Source organism: Rissa tridactyla, chromosome 1 (assembly GCF_028500815.1).
Source record: "Rissa tridactyla isolate bRisTri1 chromosome 1, bRisTri1.patW.cur.20221130, whole genome shotgun sequence".
Classification (NCBI taxonomy): domain Eukaryota; kingdom Metazoa; phylum Chordata; class Aves; order Charadriiformes; family Laridae; genus Rissa; species Rissa tridactyla.
In genome coordinates this window covers 11,019,600-11,031,987 of record NC_071466.1, presented here as the reverse complement: position 1 = coordinate 11,031,987, position 12,388 = coordinate 11,019,600, and the positions used below count along the sequence as shown (strand labels likewise).

Sequence of the window (12,388 nt, the reverse complement as noted above, 5' to 3'; positions counted from 1 at the left end):
TTTGGGGTTTTTGATCACAGCATGGTTTGACAGGACAGCAGGCCTGTTGGAGACAGACGGGATACACCTGCCTCAAAAGGGGAAAAGGATCCTTGCACAGGAGTTGGCAGGGCTCATCAAAGGGGCTTTCAAGTAGATTTGAAGGGGGAAAGGGATGAATCCGGCAGCAGAGACACAAGGGTCGTTGATGGGTTAGAAGCTACGGCTGCTCCTGGGAATGGTCAGGTAGGAGTGAAGCCTTCTTCCAGCAAAAAGGTGTCAGGATCAGCAGGCCAGCTGAAGTGCTTCCACACTCATGCCTGCAGCATGGGCAAGAAAGAGGAGGAGCTGGAAGCCATTGTGCAGCAGGACAGCTATGACGTAGTCACCGTCACGGAAACGTGGTGGGCTGACTTGCACACCCTGCGGGAGCACAGCACTCGTTCCCTGTGCACCTTGAATATCAAATGTCATATCCACGACCCTCATGGGCAAGTGGTCAGGGGAACGTCGTGGGCCAACTTGGCCAAGAGAGCCCCAAAACTGCGCGTGAACCTCTTCTTTGAAAGAGTCACGAAGCACGATCACCTAGCCAGGATCCTGCTAGCGGAGATGCCAGTCAGCAGCATAAGAGTCTGCGGAGCTACAGTTTCAGAGACCCAGGCTGGAGAATGAGACGCACCCTCACCAACCTCCTCCCAGCCTCCTGGTGTGTTCTGCAGGTACGGGAACCCAGAGTGACATCTCACCGCGGTATCACAAAGCTAAGCAAAGTGATCCTCCGGGCCTTCTGCATAGCAGCGCTCAGCAGGAGGAATTCCTGACCACTTCAGTGTTATGGCCAGAGGGTCATTTTCATAAGCGAGCCACTGCGGTGTTCCACTCTAGCCTGGTTGAGGTTGTTGTCCTTGTCCAGTTGCGATGCCCGTTATGCCAGTCTTCACTGTCAGGCTGATGTCAGGTTGCCCTCATAAAAAGCTGAAACACCCAAAATACTGGTGCTGGGATGTCAGCTGTGAGCAAAAAGAGCTTTTCAGGCAGGAAAACCTCAATTTTGTGAAAAAGCTTTAGGCTTGTTCTAGTAACTGACAACTTTCTTATCCTTTCCGATTTTTCTGAACCCCACCCTTTTGCAGGGCAATCTGCTCATGAGGAGAGGAGTCCGTGCACCCTGTTTGCTTGCAGAGCTGTAGCCTGCGTCAGCCTGCACTCATGGTTCTGCTCCCTTTTGGCAAAACACAAACGTCTAGAGCAGATGTAAATTAAGTGGTGCCCATGTCAGAGCCCTTTGGTGTCACGGAGGATGTGTGTTCCTGGACCCACATTTCCCAGCCATTAGGGGAAATTGCTGAAGCAGATGCGGCGCGGCCGGCAGCAGCGTCTCCACCAGTCCTTCAGGCGGTGGCAGAGCCGGGTGCAGCAGTGACACAGGCACCGTCCTAGCGGGCACAGCCCTGGGGATGCCTGGTCACACTCCCTGTCCACGGGCTCGCTGTGGTGCTGCTCCTCCTCCTGCAAGGTCTTGAAAGTGTCCAAGAGCTCCAAGTAGAGCTCCCTCTCGTCTGTGGCCTTGGCTGGGGGGCGGCTGGGGGGCAGCTGCACGTTCACGGGGCTCTGCGCCCTGTCCGTCCTCCCTTCCACATCCATGGGGGTGCTCCTGCCTGAGCCTGGGGGGCTGCTGGTGCTTGGCCCCATGGAGTTGTTCTCGCCCGGCCCCATCTTGCTGTTTCTCTTCACTTCTGCCAGGCTCCCCCTGCCGAGCTCCACAGGGCTGCTCATTTCCTTCTCCTTCACACTTGTGTCTGGTCCCGTGTCCTTCTCCTTGTCCATGTCCCCATCCTCAGTCTTATCCGTGTTTGCAGCCACCCACGGCTGCTCCGCTCCCAGGTGCCGGGGCTTCACTGTGGCCCCCAGCTGCTCCTGCACCACCATGGATGGAAGGGCTCCCCGGGGAGGTTCTGGTCACAGGCTCCCGCCCTTGCCAACGGGCCTGCAGCACCTTCAGCATCTCACAGCACTGCCTGGCCATCTCCTGGGTGGACTCAAAAGAGTGGAGGAGCCCCATGATCAGCTGCCCTTGGTCCGTGGCCATGGCTGGGGGGCTGCAGGGTGAAGGCTGTGTGTGCACAGGGCTCTGCGCCCTGTCCCTGCTTTCCTGGGGACCACTCTTGCTTAGTCCTTGTTGGCAGTTCCAGTGGGGACTCCTGGCAGAGGGCTGGCCCTGGCTCCTCCACCCTCCCCTTGACAGCCCTGGGGGGATGGCGGGGTCCTGAGTGGTTGAGCGCTGCCAGCTCCACCATCACACCAGGACAGGGCTCTGGGAAGGAGTAGAGGGAGCTGAAGGAAGAGGAGCCTCTGTCTGTCAGAGAGTCCATGGTGGCCAGCGGGGCCCGTGGGGAGAGGGGCTTCCTGTTCAAGGCCTCCGCACTCGCCCTGCAGAGGAGGAGAAAGAGACCCCGCTGCACCCCGGAGCCCAGCGGGACCCGCGGGCAGCACCCCTCCTTGGCCGGTGGGCAGGGCTGCCCAGCGCAGGCAGGGGCAGGGCACGGGGTGAGGGTCTGGGGCAGCATCTGGGGTCTCCCCCACACTCACCGCTTCTCCTGCTTGGGCCGGGATTTCCTAACTCCTCTATCCACTGGCTGAGAAGCTGTGGAGGGAGGAGACAGAGTGAGCGGCCAGCAGCTGCCGGCACAGCCCCGGCTCAGGGCTGCCGTGGGGTGTAGGCCGTTTGCAGGGTTCTCGGTGCTGGGGCCACTCACCGCTCTGCTTCTCTGTCCGGGCTCTTGTCTTCCTTGTCTGACGCTTTTTCTTCTTCTTCTTCTTCTTCTTCTTAAACCACTTCTGCAAGGTTCCGAGGAGCTGGGTGAGACGGGAGCACCTCCCAGTCCCACACCACAGCCCCCCACGGCACCCCACACCACCCCACGCCATCCCTCACCACCCCACGCCGCAGCACAGTGTGGTGCAGCACAGTGTGGTGCAACAGTCACCTACCTGAAGCCGCTTGCTCTGCAGCACAGATGAGAATATGCTGAGCCCCATCACAATCAGGAGGAGATGGCCTAGGGGAGACACGGCGTCAGAGCGCCCCATGGCACCGACTCCGGTGTCGCTGCGGTGCTCCCAGTCACCAGCACAGAACCGCAATGCGGCTCCCCAGTGTCCTCCTGGGTCCCCAGTGACGGGACCCGCAAGACTGCTGGGGTGTCAGAGGCCGAGGCTGCAGTCTGCCCAGACAATGCCAGACTGCGGTGCCCAGCATCCGCTGACGGCTCCAGTGGGGACCGCGTCCCTCTTTTGTAGTGTGGCAGGGGGGCACATCCCCCCTTTTTGACATCGTGGGGCAGTCAAAGCCCCCCTTGGTGACACTCAGCAGGGGATGAGGAAGAGCAAGAGAAGGAGGGCTCTTGCCCCAAGCTGCCAACAGGACTATTTCATAGCATGAACATCACGTTCAATATAAATTATAAAGTCTGCTGTGTAGTTCGACTCTCCCTTGATGGCGGTGGTCCAGAGAACTCCTTGCTGTAGTCTCGGAGCCCTGAGCCCTTCCCTTCCTCGTGAAGCCGCAGCGCTCGCAGTGTCCCCCATTGGCTGTCCCCTGCTGGGAGTGCACGGCTTCCTGCTGATGGAATGGGCTGGGTGTAGTCCTTGGGTATTTTATATTGATATCGGGATCGACACTGCTTCTTTAGCATTATTAATGTTAATTCTTTAGTTTTATCCTATTAAATCTATTTCTATTGCAACCCTCCTGTTTCCTTGTTTTTCCCCAATTCCCCTTCCCGGGTGGGGAGGGGTCATCAGGTGAGAGAGTAATTGTCTAAAGGATAAGAAATTGTGGTGGGTTTCTCAAACCATAACAAGAAGGGAGGGAGAAGGAGAAGGGGAAAAGGAGAAGGAGAAGGGCCCCACCCCTTCCGGGCATGGTTTGGGTGGGAAGGGACCTCTAAAGGCCACCCAGTGCCACCCCCTGCCCTGGGCAGGGACACCTCCCACCAGCCCACCTTGCTCCAAGCCCCGTCCAACCTGGCCTTGATCCCCTCCAGGGATGGGGCAGCCACAGCTTCTCTGGGCAACCTGGGCCAGGGGCTCACCGCCCTCACAGCCAAGAATTTCTGCCCGAGATCTCAGTTCAATCTCCACTCTTGCAGTGGATACCCCTTCCCCCTCGTCCCGTGGCTCCCCTCCCTCATCCAGAGTCCCTCCCCAGCTTTCCTTGAGCCCCCTGACGGACTGGAAGGGGCTCCAAGGTCTCCGCAGAGCCTTCTCTTCTCCAGACTGAACTTTTATAGATATTATTCAGTATTCCTGCTGAAAAATGAGAACCCCTGTCTGACCGTCTGGTTTCATTTCAGTCAGTATCTGGGAATGATTTCCCACAAAAGTGCTTTGACCATTCCTGGGGGATCAGCTTTCCTGGTAGGAAAAGCTTCTACTCCTCCTGAGGGTTGATCCATGATTACCAGCAGGTGCTTAACACCTTCCACAGGAGGCATGTCAGCATAAACGATCTGCAGCCTTTGGAATGTGTTTCTTTCCCATCTACAAGAAGGGTCGGAAGGAGGATCCGGGGAACCACAGGCCTGTGAGCCTGACGTCGGTACCAGGGAAGATCGTGGAGAGGATCATCTTGAGTGAGCTCTCACGGCAAGTGCAGGGCAGCCACGGAATCAGGGCCAGCCAGCATGGGTTTAGGAAAGGGAGGTCCTGCTTAACCAACCTGATCTCTTTCTATGACCATGTGAGCCGCCTGCTGGATGCGGGGAAGGCTGTGGACGTTGTCTCTCTGGACTTTGGTAAGGCCTTTGACACCGTCCCCCACAGCATTGTCCTGGAGAAGCTGGCGAATCCTGGCATAGACAAGTGTACTCTTTGCTGGGTTAAAAACTGGCTGGATGGCCGTGCCCAGAGAGTTGTGATTAGTGGGGTGAAATCCTCTTGGCGGCCGGTCACCAGTGGTGTCCCTCAGGGCTCAGTTTTGGGGCCAGTTTTGTTTAAAATCTTTATCAATGATCTGGATGAGGGGATTGAGTGCACCCTCGGTAGGTTTGCAGATGCCAGCAAGCTAGGTGGGAGTGTTGATCTGCTTGAGGGAAGGAAGGCTCTCCAGAGGGCCCTGGACAGGCTGGATGGATGGGCCAAGGCCAATTGGATGAGGTTTAATAAGGCCAAGGGCCGGGTCCTGCATTTCGGTCACAACAACCCCAAGCAACGCTAGGGGCTTGGGGAAGAGTGGCTGGAAAGCTGCCCCGCAGAAAAGGACCTGGGGGTGCTGGTGGCCGGCCAGCTTACCATGAGCCAGCAGTGTGCCCAGGTGGCCAAGAAGGCCAACAGCATTCTGGCTTGTATGAGGAATAGCGTGGCCAGCAGGAGCAGGGAAGTGACCGTGCCTCTGTACTCGGCACTGGTGAGGCCTCACCTGGAGTGCTGTGTTCAGTTCTGGGCCCCTCTGTACAAGAGGGTCCTTGAAGTGCTGCAGCGTGTCCAGAGGAGAGCTACCAGGCTGGTGAGGGGTCTGGAGACCAAGTCCTATGAGGAGAGGCTGAGGGAGCTGGGCATGTTTAGCTTGGAGAAGAGGAGGCTGAGGGGAGACCTCATTGCCCTCCACAAGTCCCTGAAAGGAGGTTGGAGAGAGGTGGGTGTTGGCCTCTTCTCCCAGGTGAATAATGACAGGACCAGAGGAAATGGTCTGAAGCTGCGGCAGGGGAGGTTTAGATTAGATAGTAGGAAGAATTACTTCACTGAAAGAGTGGTCAGGCACTGGAATGACCTGCCCAGGGAGGCGGTGGAGTCACCATCCCTAGAGGTGTTTAAAAAACATCTAGATTTGGCACTTCAGGGCATGCTCTAGTGGCAGAGATTGCAGGTTGTTTGTTTGTGGGTTTTTTGGTTGTTTGGTTTTGGTTTTGGGTTTTTTTGGTGCGTGTATGGTTGGACTCGATGATCTCAAAGGTCCTTTCTAGCCATGAAGAGTCTCTGATTCTATGATTCCCAGTTAGGCTTACTTCCGCCTCCAGTACAGTCAACTCTTGGGATCCCCCTGTGACCCCAGAAATACAAATGGGTTCTGATCCTCTATAGCTTGATGGTATTAGAGTGCACTGTGCACCTGTGTCCGCTAGAGCCTTATACTCCTGAGGGTCTGATGTGCCAGGCCATCGAGCCCACACCGTCCAATAAACCCGGTTGTCCCTTTCTTCCACCTGGCCGGAGGCAGGGCCCCTCTAATACCAGTCATAGTATCCGTTACTCACTCACTTCTTGCAGAAATGACTTGGAAGTTCCTTCAAGAGGATCAGAAGCAAGATCAGGCCTTCTGCTCTGTCTGGGGAACTGCCCGCTGGAAAGTGGGGCGGCACTTTTCCTGGAGGGATCCCCTTTTGTGGTTGTCCTTCCTTGCAACTCCTGTACCCGTGTCCGCAGGATCCAAGTAGGTTGTTGTCGTGGTTTAGCCTCAGACGGCAACAAAGAACCACGTGCCGCTCGCTCGTGCCTTCCAAATACAGGAAGAATCGTAAGAAAAGGCAAGACTCTTGGGTTGAGACAAAGGCAGTTTAACAGAACAGCAAAGGGAACAGGCAAACAACAACAACACGGATAGGGGAATATACAAATGCGATTACGGAACCGCCGTTCCCCCGCCGCTCGCTGCTCGCCGGCCGGACCCAGGCCGCCCCAGCCCGCTTTTAAGCAGCTACTTCCTGCCCCCTCCCCCGGCAGCTCAGGGTGGGCGTGGCTCACATGGCATGGAATACCAGGAAAAGTTAACCCTATCCCCACCGGAACCAGGACATTATCCACCCCTTATTCCATACCATCTATGCCATGCCCAGCAGGTTCCAATGAATTGCCACCACTTTCCCCTGTTATATATATATATATACACACACATATAATGCCCTTAGTTTATGGGTCATCCCTCCAAAGTGTCCGTTGAGTTCTTTTAATCCACGGCTTTGGGCTCCATCTGTTAGAACAGTCTGTCAGGGCAGGTGAGATGCTGGGTGGTGCTGGTCTGTTGCATGCTGTATTTTTTTTCGGAGCTTGTGACTGGTGCACCTGGTGTGGCTCATGCACGCAGTCCATGGGCTGAAGATGTAGATCTTTAGGAAACTGCTGGGCGCCAGCTGCTGAGATCAGTTCTTATCCCATCATCCCTGTGCCTTACTTGTAGTACAACTGATAGCAATTATAGCAATGAGGACATACAGTGACGGTGTTACTTAGCAATTAACAGCACACAATCTGATTTATTGGCTATTCTCACCCAAAATCAGATCTCCATGAGGTACACATTGGACTTCCCCATCCTTCCGCATCACCCACCAAGTGCACCCAGGTCCTTGGGCAAAAGCAATCCCACGGATGGGTTTGCCTTTGCCTGAGGCAGGACTAACCCAGACTGTCTTCCCTAGCATATTCTTCATGTGCACTACGGGGACTTTATCCCCTTCTACAGTACGTGGAAGTTTTGATTGGGCAGGGCCAGCCCGATTGTTAGATCCCCTGGTGTTAACTAGCCAGGTAGCTTTTGCTAAATGCGTATCCCAGTGTTTGAAAGTCCCACCACCCATTGCTCTCAGTGTAGTTTTTAACAGTCCATTGTATTGTTCTATCTTCCCAGAGGCTGGGGCGTGATAGGGGATGTGATACACCCACTCGATACCATGCTCTTTGGCCCAGGTGTCTATGAGGCTGTTTCGGAAATGAGTCCCATTGTCCGACTCAATTCTCTCTGGGGTACCATGTCGCCACAGGACTTGCTTTTCAAGGCCCAGGATAGTGTTCCGGGCAGTGGCATGGGGCACAGGGTATGTTTCCAGCCATCCAGTGGTTGCTTCCACCATTGTGAGCACATAGCGCTTGCCTTGACGGGTTTGTGGCAGCGTGATATAATCAATCTGCCAGGCCTCCCCATATTTGTATTTCAGCCATCGCCCTCCATACCAAAGAGGCTTCAAACGCTTGGCTTGTTTGATCGCAGCGCATGTCTCACATTCATGGATGACCTGTGCAATAGTGTCCATGGTCAAGTCCACCCCTCGGTCACGAGCCCATCTATATGTCGCATCTCTCCCTTGATGGCCTGAGGAGTCATGGGCCCACCGAGCTATGAATAGTTCACCCTTATGTTGCCAGTCCAGATCCACCTGAGCCACTTCAATCCTAGCGGCCCGATCCACCTGCTGGTTGTTCTGATGTTCCTCCGTGGCCCGATTCTTCGGTACGTGGGCATCTACATGGCGTACTTTCACAACCAGATTCTCTATCTGGGCAGCAATATCTTGCCATAGGTCAGCAGCCCAGATGGGTTTGCCTCTGCGCTGCCAGTTGCCCTGCTTCCACTGCTGTAACCACCCCCACAGAGCATTTGCCACCATCCATGAGTCAGTGTAGAGATAAAGTACTGGCCATTTTTCTCGCTCAGCAATGTCCAAAGCCAGCTGAATAGCCTTCACCTCTGCAAACTGGCTCGATTCACCCTGTCCCTCACTGGCTTCTGCAACCTGTCGTGTAGGACTCCACACAGCAGCCTTCCACTTTCGATGCTTTCCCACAATACGGCAGGACCCATCAGTGAACAGGGCATATTTCTTCTCATTTTCTGGCAGTTTATTATATGGTGGGGCCTCTTCTGCACGCGTCACCTCCTCCTCTGGTGACATTCCGAAATCCTTGCCCTCTGGCCAGTCCATGATCACTTCCAGAATTCCTGGGCGACTGGGGTTTCCCATTCGAGTTCGCTGCGTGATCAGTGCAATCCACTTACTCCATGTAGCATCGGTTGCATGATGTGTGGTGGGGACACTTTCTTTGAACATCCAACCCAGCACCGGCAGTCGAGGTGCTAAGAGGAGCTGTGCTTCTGTACCAACTACTTCCGAAGCAGCTCGAACCCCTTCATATGCTGCCAATATCTCTTTTTCTGTTGGAGTGTAGCGGGCTTCGGATCCTCTGTATCCACGACTCCAAAACCCTAGGGGTCAACCTCGAGTCTCCCCTGGTGCTTTCTGCCAGAGGCTCCAGGTAGGGCCGTTCTCCCCGGCTGCGGTGTAGAGCACATTTTTAACATCTTGTCCTGCCCGGACTGGCCCCAGGGCCACTGCATGGACTATTTCCTGTTTGATTTGTTCAAAAGCTTGTCGTTGCTCAGGACCCCATTTAAAATCATTCTTCTTCCGGGTTACTTGATACAGAGGGCTTACAATTTGACTGTAATCTGGGATATGCATTCTCCAAAAACCCACAATACCTAAGAAAGCCTGTGTTTCCTTTTTACTAGTTGGTGGAGACATAGCTGCTATTTTGTTGATCACATCCATTGGAATCTGACGGCGTCCATCTTGCCATTTTATTCCTAAAAACTGGATCTCCTGCGCAGGTCCCTTGACCTTACTTCGCTTTATAGCAAAACCAGCGTTCAGAAGGATTTGGACTATTTTACTCCCTTTCTCAAAAACTTCTTCTGCTGTGTTTCCCCATACAATGATGTCATCAATGTACTGCAGATGTTCTGGAGCTTCACCCTGTTCCAGTGCAGTCTGGATCAGTCCATGGCAAATGGTGGGGCTGTGTTTCCACCCCTGGGGCAGTCGATTCCAGGTGTATTGGATGCCCCTCCAAGTGAAAGCAAACTGTGGCCTGCACTCTGCTGCCAAAGGGATTGAGAAAAATGCATTCGCTATATCAATCGTGGCATACCACTTGGCTGCCTTGGACTCCAGTTCGTACTGGAGTTCTAGCATGTCCGGCACAGCAGCACTCAACGGTGGCGTGACTTCATTCAGACCACGATAGTCTACAGTTAGCCTCCACTCTCCATTAGATTTTCGCACCGGCCATATGGGACTGTTAAAGGGTGAGCGAGTCTTGCTGATCACTCCTTGAACCTCTAGTTGACGAATCAGCTCATGGATGGGAATCAGAGAGTCTCGGTTAGTGCGATACTGCCGCCGATGCACCGTTGTGGTAGCAATCGGCACCTGTTGTTCTTTGACCCTCAACAACCCCACAACAGAAGAATCCTCCGAGAGACCAGGCAAGGCAGACAACTGTTTAACTTCCTCTGTCTCCAAAGCAGCTATGCCAAAGGCCCAGCGGTACCCTTTTGGGTCCTTAAAATACCCTCTCCTGAGGTAATCTATACCAAGGATGCATGGAGCCTCTGGGCCAGTCACAATGGGATGCTTTTGCCACTCATTCCCAGTTAGGCTCACTTCTGCCTCCAGTACAGTCAACTCTTGGGATCCCCCTGTCACCCCAGAAATACAAATGGGTTCTGCCCCTCTATAGCTTGATGGTATTAAAGTACACTGCGCACCCGTGTCCACTAGAGCCTTATACTCCTGTGGGTCTGATGTGCCAGGCCATCGAATCCACACCGTCCAATAAACCCGGTTGTCCCTTTCCTCCACCTGGCCGGAGGCAGGGCCCCCCTAATACTGGTCATAGTATCCATTACTCACTTCTTGCATAAATGACTTGGAAGTTCCTTCAAGAGGATCAGAAGCAAGATCAGGCCTTCTGCTTTGTCTGGGGAACGGCCCACTGGAAACTGGGGCGGCACTTTTCCTGGAGGGATCCCCTTTTGTGGTTGTCCTTCCTTGCAACTCCTGTACCCGTGTCCGGCGGATCGAAGTAGGTTGTCCATCCCACTTCCTCATGTCCTCTCCGTGGTCCCGCAGGTAGAACCACAGGGTGCCTCGTGGTGTGTACCCTCCGTACTCTCTCTCTTGAGTGGGGAAGTGCCTGCTTCTAATAGCTGAGATGCTGGCCCGTGCAGGTGGGGAGTAGGACGTATTCTCTTCAAGTTGCTGGACCTTCCGCGACAGTTTCTCCACAGCTGAGACAAGGGGGGAAGAGAGACTTTCTTCATATCGCCGGAACCGGCCAGCCACCTCATCCACCGTTGGTCCCTCTTCACCTTTCCATTCCATTACTGCCAGGGAGTTGGCATATGACGATGGTGCGCTCCGTACAAACTTCCGCCATATGGGCCTTGTGCATCGCACCTCATCAGGGTCTGTGGGTAAGTCTGCATTGTCCAAGTCATAATAAATCATCTCCCGCACGGCTAATTCTCTCAGGTACTGGATACCTCTTTCCATGGTAGTCCACTTGCTTGGCTGACATACAACATCCTCGCTGAAGGGGTACCTCTCCCTCACGCCTAACAGGAGTCGTTTCCAGAGGCTGAGGGCTTGGGTCTTTTTCCTGATCGCCTTGTCAATGCCGCCTTCCCTAGACAGGGATCCCAGCTGCCTGGCTTCCCTACCCTCTAATTCCAGGCTACTGGCCCCATTATCCCAGCACCGGAGCAGCCAGGTGACAATGTGCTCGCCTGAAAGTCGGCTAAAATCTTTTCGCATATCCCGCAGCTCACTCAAGGATAGGGATCGAGTAATTATCTCTGGTTCTGCCTCTTCCTCCTGCTCTCGTGATGGCCCTGGTTCATCATCATCTCTTACTAAGCGAACTGATTTCTTTGTGTACTTCTTCTGTATGGGGGCAACTGATACTGGCATGGGTTGGTTCCCTGGTTCAGTGGCAGTGGCTACCACGGGGGTTGCAGTAGCCGCAGTGTCTGTCGCAAGGATTGCAGTAGCCGCAGTGTCCGTCGCAAGGATTGCAGTAGCCGCAGGGGCTGCCGCAGGGGCTGCAGCAGCCGCAGGGGCTGCAGCAGCCGCAGGGGCCGCCGCAGGGGCTGCAGCAGCCGCAGGGGCCGCCGCAGGGGCTGCAGCAGCCACAGGGGCCGCCGCAGGGGCTGCAGCAGCCACAGGGGCCGCAGGTCTGGTTTCCATCTCTTCCCCTTGAGGGTGCTGCATAATTCTGAGCAGTGCCTGGTAGATACTGGCCAGGGCCCAGCACAGCGCGGTGAGTTGTGCCTCTCTAGAATAGCCACAGCATTTTCCCTTCAAATATTCTACCACTTTATCAGGGTCCTGTAATTGTTCAGGGGTGAAGTCCCAGACCATTGGAGGTGAGTAGTTCTCTAGGTACCTGCCCATGCTCTCCCACATGCCATGGCACCCCTGACTATCCAGCCTCGGAGCAGATCTCCGGGTGGTAGTCTTAAATAGTCGCTTAACCCTAAACAAGACCTGGAACGTATTCAGGAGACATAGCACTACGAACACGCTAGTTTGAGTATCCCAAGGATATTCAAAATTCTCAAAAGCTGTCATACCTGACCCGAAGGAGAAAAGGGAGGCAAAAGGGCTGGGGAAATTATTAACAAATTCTGAGAGACGGTGTCCAATGTACGGACAGGACAGCAAAACCACATAAACACCCCAAAATAGCCGTCTGAACAGTGATGTTATCATATCATAAACAGATATCGCACAGGACAGCAGAATGATAATCCTCATCCCTGTTCCAGACATGGTAAACAGCATCGCAGGGA

At 54.5% G+C, this 12,388-nt stretch overlaps 1 protein-coding gene across 1 annotated transcript in view; it reads right to left on the bottom strand.

The window, feature by feature from the left end:
• The window catches only part of LOC128902063 (neuronal acetylcholine receptor subunit alpha-10-like), a 42,851-nt gene that overhangs the window by 25,244 nt on the left and 5,219 nt on the right, over positions 1-12,388 (bottom strand). The gene's annotated exons all lie outside the window — the stretch shown is intronic.